Source organism: Aotus nancymaae, unplaced genomic scaffold, assembly GCF_030222135.1.
Source record: "Aotus nancymaae isolate 86718 unplaced genomic scaffold, 86718_ANA_hifiasm-v0.15.2.pri h1tg000029l, whole genome shotgun sequence".
Lineage (NCBI taxonomy): Eukaryota > Metazoa > Chordata > Mammalia > Primates > Aotidae > Aotus > Aotus nancymaae.
In genome coordinates, this window is record NW_026988442.1 from 42722087 (window position 1) to 42736995 (window position 14909).

Here is a 14909-nt window from a genome sequence, read left to right on the forward strand (position 1 = left end):
GGGCAGGCGCCGGTGATCGCCGCCGCCTCCGGGCGGGCGCTGCGTCCGGGCGGGTCCGAGCTGCGCGCTTGCCGGGGCTGCTCGGTCCGTCCGTCCGTCCGTCCGTCGGTCCGTCAGGCCGGCGCGCGCCCCCGCGCCCGCTCCAACCCCGCGGCCCCCGCCGCCCGCGCGCGCGCGCCCCGCCCGCGGACCCTGACCCCGCCCCCCGGCGCGCGCCCGGCTGCCGCTGATTGGCCCGCGCCGCGCCCCGGCCGCGGCCACCGCCCCGGGCCCCGCCCACGCCGGCCCGGCCGCCGGCCCCGCCCCTCGCTCGGCCCCGGGCGCCGCGCCGCGGGGTCGGAGGGGGCCGCGCCGGGGGTCCGTTCTCCCCCCCGCGGGCGGCCGGACGGCGGAAGTGCGGGTGGAGCTCGCTGGGCATTGTGGGAAGCCCCCTCCCCTGGGCCGGCGGGGGGCTGGGGCGGCGCAGCGCGGGGTCCCCCCTGCCCCGGGCGCGCCCCTGCCCCGCGCGCGCGGAGTGGGCCGCAGACCTCCCCACGGAGCGGCGACCCCGGCGTGGGCACCCGGTCCCTGCCCGGGCCGCGCACAGGGCGCTGCCCACGCGCGGGCTCCTCGGGGGTGCGCGGGTGCCCGGGTCACGGGCGGTCCCCGCGCCCGACGCGCTGTTGCGCTGCGCGCGTCTCGCAAACTTCGCGACTCCCCCGCCCGGCCGGGCCTCTCCGCGGGCCGCTCGCGGGGCAGAAAAGGCGCCCGGAGGCCGCCCGGGGCGCGGGGTCCCGGAGGGCCTGGGCACCGCGCACGCCCACCTCCGGGGGCCTCGGCGCACCTGGGGCGCGGGCCTCGTGGGGCGCGCGCCGGTGTGGCTCGCTTTTGGCTGGCCCAGGGCACCGGCGGTTGCGCGTGGGTCCCTCCCGTCGTGTCGGCTGCCCCGTGGGGACGAAGGGCCCCGGGAAGGGGCGGGAACCAGCGGCCCAGGCCTCGCCCCGGCGCCGCGTGCGGTCCCGATCTCAGCGCCCGGGACGCGTCTCCACCACCCGGACCCTGCGGGTCGCTTCTCGCCGGCGCTGCCCTCAGCCCTCGGGCGGGTGGAGTGGGAAGCGCGGCCCCGCATTCCTGGCTGGCCTGCGCGGGGGAAAGGCCACCTCGCTTCCTCTCCCCGGGCGCGGCGGCGGGAAGGGAGGTGAGCCTGTGGCCGGCGGCGCGCGAGGGAGTCGAGCCCGATCGGGCCAACCAATGGGGAGGCGCCCGGGCCGTCCAGCCGGCCTCCCTGCGGGCCGGGCGCCGCGGATTCCTCGGGAGGTGGGAGGCGGCGGCCCCGTGAATGCTTTCAAATCAGAATGTGTGAAGCGCATTAAGCAGCGTTGGTGGGAGGCAGTGGGGGCTCTCCTTGAGTGAGCAAAGGCGAGCGAGGCCTGGCTGCTGGGACCAACGCCTGGGACACACTCTCCTGCCGTCGCTGGCGCGTGGAAATGGCTGTGCAGCCACCCCGCCCATCCACTCGCCGAGGTCGCCGGGATGGCACTGCGGCCCAGGAAGCCTCGTCCCCGGCCTACCTCGCGCAGCACCCTCTCGGTGGCACCGCCTGGGCTGGTCTGAAACTGCAGGCCCAGAGTCCCCGACCCTTGGGAAGTGGGGGCTGACCACAGCCAACCTGAGAAGAGGCGGCTTCCAGGAGGGTCCAGCGGTTAACGTGCCTCTCCTGGGACCGAGGGCAGTGCCTGCTGGAGCCCCTACCTGCCCACCCAGAGCCCATTTGTACCCCACGCAATAAAGGAGGCATGGGGAGACAGGAGCGCTCGGGCCCACCTAGCCAAGGCAAGAAGAGCCAGAGCGTGGATGCCTGTCCCGGAGGCCTCCCACAGAACCTGCCCGTACTCTCCTGCCCCAAAGAGACCCCCAGTCTCTCCCAAGACGTCTGACCTCTCTAGACAGCCTCTGAGGAGTGTTGATGTTTTGCCCTGTCCGTTGTTTCTGCAGCGATGGGGAGCAGCAGCAGCTGCCTCGCCAGAGGGCACCGTGGTTGGTACCCAGTCATTGCTTAGAAGGCCTGCCCCTGAGAACCAAGCCTTGGTCTCCCCACGACCCAGGCCCACCCCATCTGCCAGGTTGGGGCTGTCTGTCTTGGTAGAAACTTGCTGAGTTCTGGAATGGGGATCCGGGCAGATGAGGCTCTGGGGCCTCTCACCTGGGAGCCCTGCTCCTACCTCCCACCCCCTCGGCAATGCTGTCAGTGACTGGGGACATCAGACTTTTCTGCTCCAAGAACCAACGGAAGGTCAGGCAGCCTGGAGATGAAGCCAGTATGTCAGAAAGGAAGAACCAGGACCAGCCTCAGAGACAGGACCCTGATTAAGTCCTGCCTAAAGCCCTACCTACCCGTGAACCCTTATTCCAAGAGGTAATACACCCCTTTACAATTTAAAAGAAAAACGAAATCCAGCAGCAGCTGCAGCCTCTCAGCCAAACTGGCAGAAGGAGGGTGGGGTGGCTGGGCTTCCACAGCCACCTGGATGTGTCGGCTCCGCCGGGCACTCTCGCCCCGTGGCCCCGGCAACCTCAGGTTTGTTAGAGCCCAGAGCTCAGCATCTGCTGAGCTGCTGCTGGGATTAGACATGAGACAGGCAGGTGCCAGGCTGGGCTGCAGTGCCCTGTCTCTTCCCAGAGCCCCTGGGAACACTTGCGCAAGTGACACAGGGATCTGTTGTGTGATGACCAGCTGGGAGGCAGCTCTGGGAATGGAGGATGCGAAGCGTGGCCTCAGCAGCGCTGGAATCAGCACATGGGTGTCTGGGAGGGTCCAGAGGGTGGGGTCCCTGAGGGTGACATGATGAACTGGACGTGATTCCTGACCTCACCAAGTGGGTGAACAAGACAAGTGAACAGACAGGTCTCTGCAGGGCACGCCTGTCCACGCTGCATGATGTGGTCATTCATGAAAGTCACCCCCAGCTATCTGGCTGAGCGCGTCGGGAGCCCATCCCAGGGACCCTGAGGCCTGTGAGGGATGAGCAGCTTCTGGCCAGGAATTCTGGAGGATGAGGGCTCAGGGCAAGGTGCAGAGGCTGGGCGGACCCACAGATGTACCTGCTGAGGGACGTGCCCCCCACAAACCCCTGGAACAACTCAACCAGAGTCACGTGGCCAGCAGGGCTCCCGCAGGGTCCAGGCACAGTCTCGAGCTTATGGCCTCTCTGCAGACCTGTGCTCACAGACCCCCTGCAACCGCTTGCCCTGCCAGCAGACCACCTGCCCTCTGCCCTCACTGTGTGACTTCTGGGGGCCGGGGATCTGGGAGGGGACCCAGCCCCATGCCAGGTGCTCCATCACCACCAGGAGTGTAGGGACCTGCCTCCCATCCTCAGTAAGGATGGCCTGGGAGGAGCTTTGGGAAAGAAAATTCCTGAGAACAGCAGATACCCCTTCCTGTCCTGTGTCCCCTGGGCAGCTCCCCCACCTTGCCAGGGCCTTTGCCGCCCCCTCTTCTCCCAAGGCACCGTTTCCCGTCCACCCCCAGCTGGGGTTTCTATGGTTGTCTTTGTCTCAGTGACTGGTCAGGGAACCTGCCTGTTTATTCACCATCCAGTGGTGTTGCTCAGTCGTCCCCATGGCAACAGTCCTGGGAGTCCTGCCCCCTCCCAGGGAACTGCCCAGAACCTGTCCCTGCCCTCTCCAGGCCTCTGCTGGGAGCCCAGACAGAGGGAAAAGCAAAGGGCAGGGCGGGGAGAGAGGCCTGCCGCCGGCCTTAAGATGCTGGGGCTGCCCAGGGAGCCGCCCACCGCACGTCATCCTGGGTCCTGCGGGTGGACCGGAGGCCGGCAGTGGGCTGCAGCAGAGCCCCACCCACGGGCTGGGGGAGGTGGCTTCCTCCTGGGCTTGGCTTGGCCAGGTCCAGTGCCAGCTGGCCCTGCCCTCCCACCCAGGCCTCCCCAAGACCACCCTCCAGAATTGCTCTGGGGCCAGGGGCTACCTGCCAACCCACGGCTGCCCCACCCCAACTGTCCTTCGGGCCTGCGCCCCTGCCAAGCCCCAACTGCCGCTCCAGCTGCCACAGCCAACTGTCGACCGGTCTCCCTTCCAAGCGCCTGCTCACCCCCAATCGTCCTTCCAAAATGTTGCTGCCAACTACCAGCCCCCTTCCTTCCTGAGCCCCGGCTCCCACCGCCATTCGAGGCCACGGCACCAGGGCTCTGCATTCCAGATCTTCCCACAGGACGGAGGCCAGGCCACACCTGTCGTGCGCCTGGTGGGATGGGGCGGGGCGGGGGAGTCACTGAAGGTCTGAGACCCGAGGCGTTGGCACAGAAGGGCAGAGGCAGGAAGCAGAGCAAGCGATGGGGCCAGGGACCAGCAGACGGAGGGAGAGGGGCAGGGAGACAGCGGACAGAGCCAGGGAAGGGGAGAGGGCAGGGCAGCCTGTCAATGCCAGGGCCCAAGCCAGCCCCAGCACAGGGGTGGGAAGGCAGCCGGAGCCCAGCCCAGGCAGAGCTGGGCCTTTCCTCAGAGGGTCTGTGAACAGCTTTGCCTGACCAGAACCTGGGAGGGTCCTCCCGGCCATGTCAGGGGGCACTGGTCCCTCCCCACCAGCCCTGCGCAGCTTGGGGTGGAACCAGCTCCCAGGCCTCAGCTGTCCCAGGCCAGCCTGGGCTCCCTCCTGCTTCACCACCTGGCACCCGGGGCCTGCCTGAGTCCCTTTAGGCTCCAGTGTCCAGCCTCTCAGTCCCAGCCCTGGTCTTGCTGCCCCTTCCCTCCTTCGAGCCTCCTTTCTGCATTCATCCCAGTGGTCCCTGATCCCCACCTCCAGCACAGAGCCCCCACAGCACCCAGCCTGCGGGACCTTGTTCCCCGAACACAGCAGGTGCCCGAAAGTCGGCTCCCCAGGCCCAGGGGAGGCACTGCTGCCCTTGCGGGTCAGACCTGGGACTGTAATTCCATCCCAGGCTCTTGACCAGCCGGTCAGCACCGGGAGGTGATGGGGACCAGGGCCTCAGTCCCAGCTGGAGGGACACAGCTGCTCCCCAGGGGCCCCTGGCCTCCGAGGGCTCGCATTGCAGAGGCGGCGATGGCTCCTCAGATAGCCATGGCAGGTGAAAGGGACACCTGGCTCTCCCTGTGTCCCCTCTGGGGGTTGCTGCTGGGCAGGCCGCCTTCCAGGCTGGGGCACAGTGGGGCAGGCAAGAGGGCCACATCAACCTGTCAGTCAGGCTGGCCCTGGCGGAAGGGAGCACCTATGGAGTGCCTGGAATGTCCCTACGTGGGGAACAGGAGAAGGACTTGCCCCCGGGAAGGGGAGAGGAGGGACGTGGCTGTGGCCCCTCCCCTCCCACCAGAGGGGGTCTGCTGGGGTTCGCTTGGTGGATGTGGCAAAGCCCCAGCCCTGCACAAGGCCAGCCTGTTGCCTCAGCTCTCGCTCACTCACTTGTAGGGCAACATTCACGGGTCATGGAACCCATCGCGTGCCAGGACGTGCTGGGTCTGGAGAGCCAGACAAAACCCCTTGTATTCCAGGAGTGGGGAGTCAGTGACAGGTCAGCAAATTCATAAGCAAGAACTATTCTGAGATGAAAAGGAACTGGGAATGGGTCCCTTGGGAACATGGCTGGTGCTGGGGCAGAGCAGGAGGCAAGCTGAACTCCTGGTCAGACCTATGGGCGTCGGAGCCCTGGGGACCCCTGGGAGGAGAACAGCAGAACCACTTGGTGCTGGCTTATGACCCCGAGCTGGGGCACAGCTGATGTAAAAAACAAAACCAATTAAATGCAAGAAAGAGACCAACCCTCCCTACAAAAGAATTCCGAGTAACACCTGTAGGTTCCAGGAGCAGAGATTACCGCTATGCACCACCTTGAGTGTGGACTGGGTTTAGGGACTCCTATCCAAAGACAGTCCAGACAGGCAAAGAGGAGCTCGGCTTAACAGGTGACCCGTCGTCAGGCAACCAAGCAGACATCGGTCACCCTGATGAGGTGGGCCATGACGGGCACCTCACCGCTGTGAAATTCTTTCCAAACTCAGAACCTCCGTCTACTCCTGAGAAAGTACATGAGACAAGCCCAAACTGAGGGACTTTCTGGTTTTCTTTTTGTTTTTGAGACACGGTCTCACTCTGTCGCCAGGCTGGAGTGCAGTGGCACAGTCTCTGCTCACTGCAACGTCCACCTCTCAGGTTCAAGCAACACTCCTGCCTCAGCCTCCCAAGTAGCTGGGATTACAGGCGCCCCCCACCACACCTGGCTGTTCTTTGTATTTTTAGTAGAGACAGGGTTTCGCTGTGTTGGTCAGACTGATTTTGAACTCCTGACCTCAAGTGATCTGCCCACCTTGGCCTCCCAAAGTGTTGGGGTTACAGGCGTGAGCCACCGTGCCTGGCCATAAACTGAGAGACTTTCTACAAAACATCTTCTCGGTGATCCTCAAGGTCACCAAGAATAAGGAAATCTGAGAAACTGTCAGGAGAGCCTGAGACAGGACAGCTCCAAGCACCGTGCCACCCCAGTGGGGCCCTGGAGCAAACAGGCCATCGATGGCAGGACCCGTGGACTTCAAATAAAGTCTGCTCTGCGATGGAGATAACTGGACCCTAATGTGGGCTTTCTAAAGCACCCAGCAACACAGGATGGCAACGTCAGGGAGACCAAGGCTTCGTGATGGGTGCATAGGACTCTGTGCTTTCTGATGTCACACATTCCATTGCTCAAGCTGGAGTGCGGCAGCACACTTTCGACTCACGGCAACCTCCACCTCCCAGGTTTAAGCGATTCTCCTGCCTCAGCCTCCTGAGTATCTGGGATTACAGGCGTGTGCCATCACACCCAGCTAATTTTTGTATTTTTAGTAGAGATGGGGTTTCACCATGTTGGCCAGGCTGGTCTTGAGCGCCCACCTCAGGTGATACTCTCACCTCAGCCTCCCAAATTGCTGGGATTACAGGTGTGAGCCACCACGCCCCTCCTGCAATGTCGCACATTTTCTGAAATCTAAAATAATTCCAAAATAAAAGGAAAAAATACAAAACCAATCGATCAATGAAAACCACCTCCCTTTGGCTCTGGCGTTGGGAGTTAAGCAGCCTCCCCAGCCCTATCTCCACCAAGATGCTCATTTTCAGCTAGAATCCAGGGGTTCAGGGTGCTCCTGGCTCTGCCCAGCCTGGAAGTACACACTATAAGGTCTGTTTTCACCGAGTTTAAAATGAAGAAACTGAGGTCAGCACAAGAAGATCCAATGTGAAGGGTTTATTCAGGCTCCCGGGTGAGGTTCTGTGGTCAGACAGGAGGGGCCAGAGAAGTCGCACGGACTCCTCTCAGACATAGGTTTTTATAGGGAGTGAAGGAGCTCGACTGGTTGTGGGAGAGCAGGGTGTGGGCAAAGCAGGACTACTATTGGATAAGGTTACAAGCCTTTGTTTGCATACAGGACTTGGCTGCTGTTGGTTAGAATTACTCAGCTGCTATTGGCTAGAAAGACTCACCTGCTATTGTCTAGAAAGTCTCGGCTGCTATTGGCTAGAATTACAAGACTTTGTTTGCATACTGGGCTCTTTAAGGGAAGGCCAGGCTGTGCGAGAAGGGGAGAAGGGAACATGCCCGATCATGTCCGAGCTTGTCCGATCATATCCGAGCTTTCAGAAAATAAAAGGGGGGGTGTGCATCTGAGCTCCCGGCGAGGCAACCGGCCTTACACACACAGGCCACAGAAGCCACAGAACTTGCAAACTGAGTGGGATTGTGCCCCGTGTGTAAGGACGGTTGGTCCTCGTGTTCACATGCACCTGCGTGTTATGAACTGTGAGTCCTCAGAACGCTGTGCTGAGAGACTTTTATGAAGCTCAGCCTGGCTTGGCCATAAAGGTGATTCCAGCTCCGTGCTGAGTCTTTGCTCAAGATAACAAAATACTGCCAAAATGCAAAGTGCAAACCTCCCATGTTTTCCACTCAACCCTTCTGTGACTTTTCCATTTACCCCAACACCTTTTGGGGTCCCCCTTCATCACTTCCCCGTACCCCTTTTTATTTCCTTTCTGTTCTCCCTTTAAAAACCCGGGTTGGGCCGGGCACGGTGGCGTGTGCCTGTAGTCCCAGCTATTCAGGAGGCTGAGGTGGGAGGATCGTTTGAGCCCAGGAGTTCTGGGCTGTAGTGCACTTTGCCGATCAGGTGTCCGCACTAAGTTCGGCATCAATATGGTGACCTCCCGGGAGTGGGGGACCAGCAGGTGAACCGGCCCAGGTCGGAAACCGAGCAGGTCAAAACTCCCGTGCTGATCAGTAATGGGATCGTGCCTGTGAATAGCCACTGCCCTCCACACTCCAGCCTGGGCAACACAGTGAGACCCCGTCTCTTAAAAAAAAAGCAAACCCAGGTTGGTCGAGCGCAGTGGCTCACGCCTGTAATCCCAATGCTTTGGGAGGCTGAGGCAGGTGGATCACCAGGTCAGGAGTTTGAGACCATCCTGGCCAACTTGGTGAAATCCCGTCTCTACTAAAAGTACAAAAATTAGCTGGGCATGGCGGCAGGCGCTTGTAATCGCAGCTACTTGAGAGGCTGAGGCAGGAGAATTGTTTGAACCCAGGAGGCGGAGGTTACAGTGAGCTGAGAAGGCACCACTGGGCTTCAGCTTGGGTAACAGAGCAAGACTCCATCTAAAACAAAAAAGCAAAAAATAAAAACGGTCACCTTTGTCTGCGTTGGAGCTCAACTACAGTCAATACTGCAGTCTCAGCGGAGTGTGGCAGTCCCAGCACTTTGGGAGGCCGAGACAGGCAGAGCACTTGAGATCAGGAATTCAAGACCAGCTTGGCCAACATGGTGAAACTCAGTCTCTACTAAAAACACAAAAATTAGCTGGGTGTCGTGGTGCATGCCTGTAATGCCAGCTATTTGGGGGGCTGAGGTAGAATTGCTTGAACCTGGGGGCAGAGATTGCAGTGAGCTGAGATTGCACCACTGCACTCCAGCCTGGGCAACAGAGTGAGAATCCGTCTCAAAATAAAACATAAAATACTAGCCTGCATCTCTGCCACATGTCTGTACTCCTGCCTACGGGCACCTGCTTGTGTGTGTCTGTGGATGGTGATTGCATCTGCCTGTGCGCCCGTGTGTGGGGGATCCATGTGTGCCTGTGTGTGGTGGGTCCGTGTGCCGTGTGTGGCGGGTCCGTGTGTCGTGTGTGGCAGGTCCGTGTGTCGTGTGTGGCAGGTCCGTGTCTGCCATGTGCGGTGGGTCCATGTGTGCCTGTGTGTGGCGGGTCCGTGTGCCATGTGTGGCGGGTCTGTGTGCCGTGTGTGGCAGGTCTGTGTGCCGTGTGTGGCAGGTCCATGTGCCGTGTGTGGCGGGTCTGTGTGCCGTGTGTGGCGGGTCCATGTCTGCCGTGTGTGGCAGGTCCATGTCTGCCATGCGTGGCAGGTCCGTGTGTACCTGTGTGTGGCGGGTCCGTGTGTGGCAGGTCTGTGTGTGAATGCCGTGTGTGGCGGGTCCGTGTGATTGCTTGCTGGTGGCTAACCATGACTGTGAGTGTGTCACGGCCACTGTAGTGCATTTTCCGATGTCATCTGCGAGTCACATCTGATTCTGGACATTGGGCAAAACGTGGCCCTGCCCTTCAGGGGCTCGCCCTACCAAGGGTGAGCCTTGAGCCAAGTCTCAGGATTGAAGGCAAAGTGCCCCTGTTGGGGGAGGTGGGGCTCTGGGAAGCTTCCTGGGGGCCGTGGCCATGGAGATGGGGGAGGATGGGGAGTGCCCAGCTCCAGCTGGGCAGGGGCGGGCCAAGCCCTGAGCACGCACACGGAGAGTGTAGAGAGGCTTGGTGGCCTTGCTGGGACCACGGGGAATGAGCCAGTTTCCAACAACCGGCTGCCGAGCCAGGGCTTCTGGGCTTTTCCTTGGGCTGAAGATCCTATTAGGACTTTATTTATTTACTTATTCATTTTAATATTTTTAATTTTTAAATAGAGACGGGTTTCTCCATGTTGGTCAGGGTGGATTTATTTATTTATTTATTTATTGAGACAGAGTGTCACTCTTGCCCAGGCTGGAGTATAGTGGCGTGACCGTAAACTCTGCCTCCTGAGTTCAAGTGATTCTCCTGCCTCAGCCTCCCAAGTAGCTGGGATTACAGGCATGCGCCACCACGCCTGGCTAATTTTTGTATTTTTAGTAGAGACGGGGTTTCGCCATGTTGGCTGGGCTGGTCTTGAACCTCTGACCTCAGGTGATCCACCTGCCTCAGCCTCCCACAGTGCTGGGATGACAAGCGTGAGCCACCGCGCCTGGCCGCTGTTCGGACTTTACGAATAGAGACAGACTTGATTTAATAGGATCAGTCAGATGAATTTCCAGGGTGTGGGGCTGACGTGTGTCAGGATTGTAGGAGAAGTCAGAGGAGAGCCGGCCTCTCTTCACAGGCAGTGGGTGGTGGCAGATGGTTATGGCACAGAAAGTACAGGGTTGTGGATGTGGCACCCAGGCTGCAGGTGCATCCTACGGGGAGGAGGCTGGGAAGCCCCTGGAGGAAGCCGGAGGGAGCAGAGCCGGGACCTCCAGGATGCACGGGCCAGGGGTCAGGGGAGGCTGTGCAGCGGTGAGAGGACCCCAGAGCACGGCTTCCTCCTCCCTGTTTGGGGTTTCAGAGGTCCTTGTGCAGGGGCCAGGGCAGAGCCACGTCTGTAGGACACATAGGCCCTGGGTGGCCTTCCACAGGCTGCTTCCAGAGGATGGAGACATAACACCCAGTCTGGATTCTAACCTGACCCAGGACCCTCTCTCTACCTAGGCTGGGGTTTGGGACAGCAGAATCTGTTCTCCGGACTCTGGGTCCCCATCAAAATGGAACAGGGTGACCCACAGCCCCAGTCAGGTAAGACTAGCCCATTCTTCTCCTGCACAACTCTGACTAAAGCCTCCACCCCCAAGCAGGTGATCTTCCCTCCCCAGATGTCCCACAGAACTCAGACTCCAGGGTCCCTTCCGGATTAGCACAGTCTAATGAGAGAAGAAAATGTCTGAAATGTTAAGTAGAACACCTGTAATCCCAGCACTTTGAGAGGTTGACCACAGGGGTTTGAGACCAACCTGGGCGACATGGTGAGACCCAGTCTTTACAACAAACACAAAAATTGGCCAGTCTCGGTGGCTTACGCCTGTAATCCCAGCACTTTGGGAGGCCAAGGCAGGCGGATCAGGAGACCAGGCTGACCAACATGGTGAAACCTCATCTCTATTAAAAATATAAAAATTAGCTGGGTGTGGTGGCACACGCCTGTAATCCCAGCCACTCAGGAGGCTGAGGCAGGAGAATGGCTTGAACTCGGAGGCGGAGGTTGCAGTGAGCTGAGATCGTGCCACTGCACTCCAGCCTGGGTGACAGAGGAAGACTTGATCTCGAGGAAAAAAAAAGAAAAAAATAGCCCTGGGCCTCTGGAAGTGGAAGGGGTGGGGTGGAGGGAGGGGGGCTGGAGGTATCATGGCTGCCCAGCAGAGGGCGGCTCCCCAGGGCCCAAGCTGACCAGCTCCAGCAGGGTGAGCCCCACATCCACAAGCCCACCTGTGTGGCCTGTGTGGCCCTGAGTCCTGAGGGCTCTGGAGCTGTCTGGGTTGGAACTGGAGTTACCACCTGCCGTGGGGTGGGACGAGTCTCCCACTGCTCTGAGTACTAGGCTGCATCAGGAACCCCCACCTCATGGAGGAAGCCCCAGGAGCGCGGCCTTTCTTGTGGGCATTGTTACCCTAAGGGGGTCAGCACCTGCAAGGCGGGGACCGAGGGACCCCCGGCTGTGGCTGCACTTGAACGTCTTGGGTGTCCTGTGAGCACCTCCTTCCTGTTGGGATTTGGGCTCGAGGTGATTGATCCCTGGCTGCTTCTGGGAGCCCTAGGGGCTGAAGGACCCCGGAAGAAGGCCGAGCTGGAGAAAAGGTGCTTGCCTCGTCCCGGGAGCTGGGCAGATATGTGGGTGGTGAGCAAGACTTGGGAGGGTTCCTCATCTGGGCCCCCTGCCCCTGAGGGTCCATCCCAGTACAGGATCAGGTAGCATCAGAAGGAAGACCTAGACTGAGGGACTGGAGGGGACTGGGGCCTTGGCCAAGGCCTGGGGGGTGCCCTGCCCAGGGGTGGGGCTGCAGGAAGGAGTGGCCATTCCACCTGAGTTGGCCACCCCTGCCTCAAAGCTCCCAGACCCAGGATACTCAGAGCTCCCTTCTCCTGGAGCCTTGTGGGAGGCCCTCCTGCTCAGGGGCGGCTGTGCCTCAGCAGCCGGTTTCCATAGGCCCTGCTGCTACAGGCTGGGCAGGCTCTGGCCCCTCCTCCCTTGGGGGGTCCTGGTGCCGGGGTGGTTTTGAAAACCAGAGACTGGAGGCCTTATCAGACCACAGGTTTTCCTGAGGAAGGAAGGGTGGGTGTGGGCCTCCGGGATGGGCGCCTCCTCTGGGTGTGCCCGGCCTGGTGGAGGGCGCACATGCGCTGCCCGTCCCAACTGGGGGACCCCAGTCCAAGCCCTGCCCCACCAGAGACAAGCAGACTGCAAAGGCTGGAGGGACCTGGTAGGGTGTGGGTTCAGGGTTCAGGCCCGGGGTGGGGTGTGAACTCCCTGAAATCACAGCAAATGCCAGCATCCTCTGGGGCAGCATTCCTGGCTCCCTCAGCAGCGGCCCAGAGGAATTTGCGGGCAGTTCACCAGTAGCTCCACTGCTAGGGATGTGCCCATGGGAGTCCATTCTTGGGTTCACAGCAAGAATGTTCCAAGCTACCCTGTTCATAATAGTCGCAACCAGGAAAAATGCAAATTCCCATCAATGCTGGGTGTGGCCTGTCATCCAGGGGACAGTGACTGCAGCCAGCAGGAGCCACCTTCAACGCCCTGTGCCCGTGTCAGAGGCGAGAATCGCGGGCAGAGCTGGTGCCCAGCAGGGATCAGTGCAGCTGGACGGAGTCCATGAATGAAGGCCCCCGGGGCATTGTGCCTGAGGGCCTCCTGGGTTTGGCCATGTCCTGTTTTCTTGATCCAGGTTTGGCAACAAGAGGCATTCAGTGTAAGGAGATTCAGGAAGCCGGATACCTAGGATGGACATACTCTTCTGCATGTATGTGACACTTCAGTACAAAGTTGCACACACGCCCGTCATCCGAGCACTTTGGGAGGTCCAGGTGGGTGGATCACCTGAGTCAGGAGTTCAAGACCAGCCTGACCAACATGGAGAAACCCCGTCTCTACTAAAAATACAAAAATTAGCTGAGTGTGGTGGCACATGCCTGTAATGTCAGCTGCTTGGGAGGCTGAGGCAGAAGAACTGCTTGAACCTGGGAGGCAGAGGTTGCAGTGAGCCGAGATTGCACCATTGCACTCCAGCCTGGGTAACAAGTGAAACTCCATCCCAAAAAAAAAAAGTCACACACATGTGCCAGGCGAGGTTGCTCATACCTATAATCCCAGCACTTGGGGAGGCCAAGGTGGGCAGATCACGACATCAGGAGTTCAAGATCAGCCTGACCAATATGGTGAAACCCTGTCTCTACTAAAAATACAAAAATTAGCCAGGCATGCTGGTGGGCGCCTGTAGTCCCAGCTATTCTGGAGGCTGAGGCAGGAGAATCGGTTGAACCCAGGACGCGGAGGTTATAGTGAGCCAAGATCGTGCCACTGCACTCCAGCCTGAGCAACGAAGCGAGACTCCATTTCAACAAATAAAAGTTACACACACAAGCAGAAACCCTCCCTGACCCCTCCAGAGGGAGGAATGTTCCCTGAGGCCTGCCTTCCTCCGGTCCAGTCCTGCCTGGGCCCAGCCCCTGAGGCGACCTTGCTCCCTCCGGGAAGTTGAAGCCGGCCTGGTCCTGCCCCCTACCCTTCCTGCAGGGAGCCAGAGGAGGGGGCAGGAGAGAGCCGCCCCTGAGGGAGGTGTGGGTGGGGCTGAGCTCAGAGCGGGGCAGCCAGGCTGACGCCCCAGGGCCTGCTCCACCTTTCTGGGAAGAGCCTGGAGGAGCCTTGTGGGGTGGGGGTGTCCCTCAGCCACGCAGGTGGAGCTGCGGATGTGGGGCTCACCCAGCTAGAGCCAGCCGTGGAGCTCTGGCTTCGGACCCAGGGAACCCGCCCTCGGCTGGTCGGCTGGTCGGCCAGGATGCCTCCTGCTCCCCTCCCTCCATCCCACCCCTTCCACTTCCAGAGGCCCCGGGGCTATTTTTAACTTGGCAGAGCAGCCCTGGAGCTGAAGGTGGACTCAGCACTGCAGGGCCTGGGGAGGAGGGAGGAGCTGCCGTCGGCCTCCACCCCTCCCTGGGCTCCCGCTTTCTGGCTGGCTGGTGGTGGGGGTGAGCAGGTCATCCTTGACCTTAGAGGAGAAACAGCATTCCATCCTGCAAATCTAGTCACACTCAGAGGCCACACCGACGCTCCAAGATTCAGACACAAGCCTGAGACACAAATTCAAAAACCCACACCTCAGGGTGCACGCAGATGCACTCTGTCACACACACAGACACTGACACAGAGACGCACACACTCTGCCCAGGGACAGCTCGGGAGTGTGTTAGGCGCACGGAGCCTCAGGACACAGGGGCAGATGTGTGGACTGACTGACGCTGTTGGCTGACCTCACCAGACGCCTGGAGGCTCAAATGCCCTGGAGGCCAGCCCCACACAGGCACAGACGCCCAGAGACACCAGCTGTGGGCTTGTGGGGAGGACCCTCCGGTCACACTCAGAGGCTGAGGTGGGGGAAGCTGGGGGTGGAGCTGCCCACTCGCCTGCTCTGGTCCCTCCCCCAGCGCCAGCCCAAGGTCCCCGAAGCCCACTGAGTGGACGAACAAGCTCCAGGGTCTCCACGCCCTTCCCACGGAAGAGCGGGCTTGCGGCCTCCCCTGTCCCCCATGCTCGCCCCCACACTCTCAGGCAGGAAGCCCTGAGAGAGGACAGGGGCAGGGGAGGCCG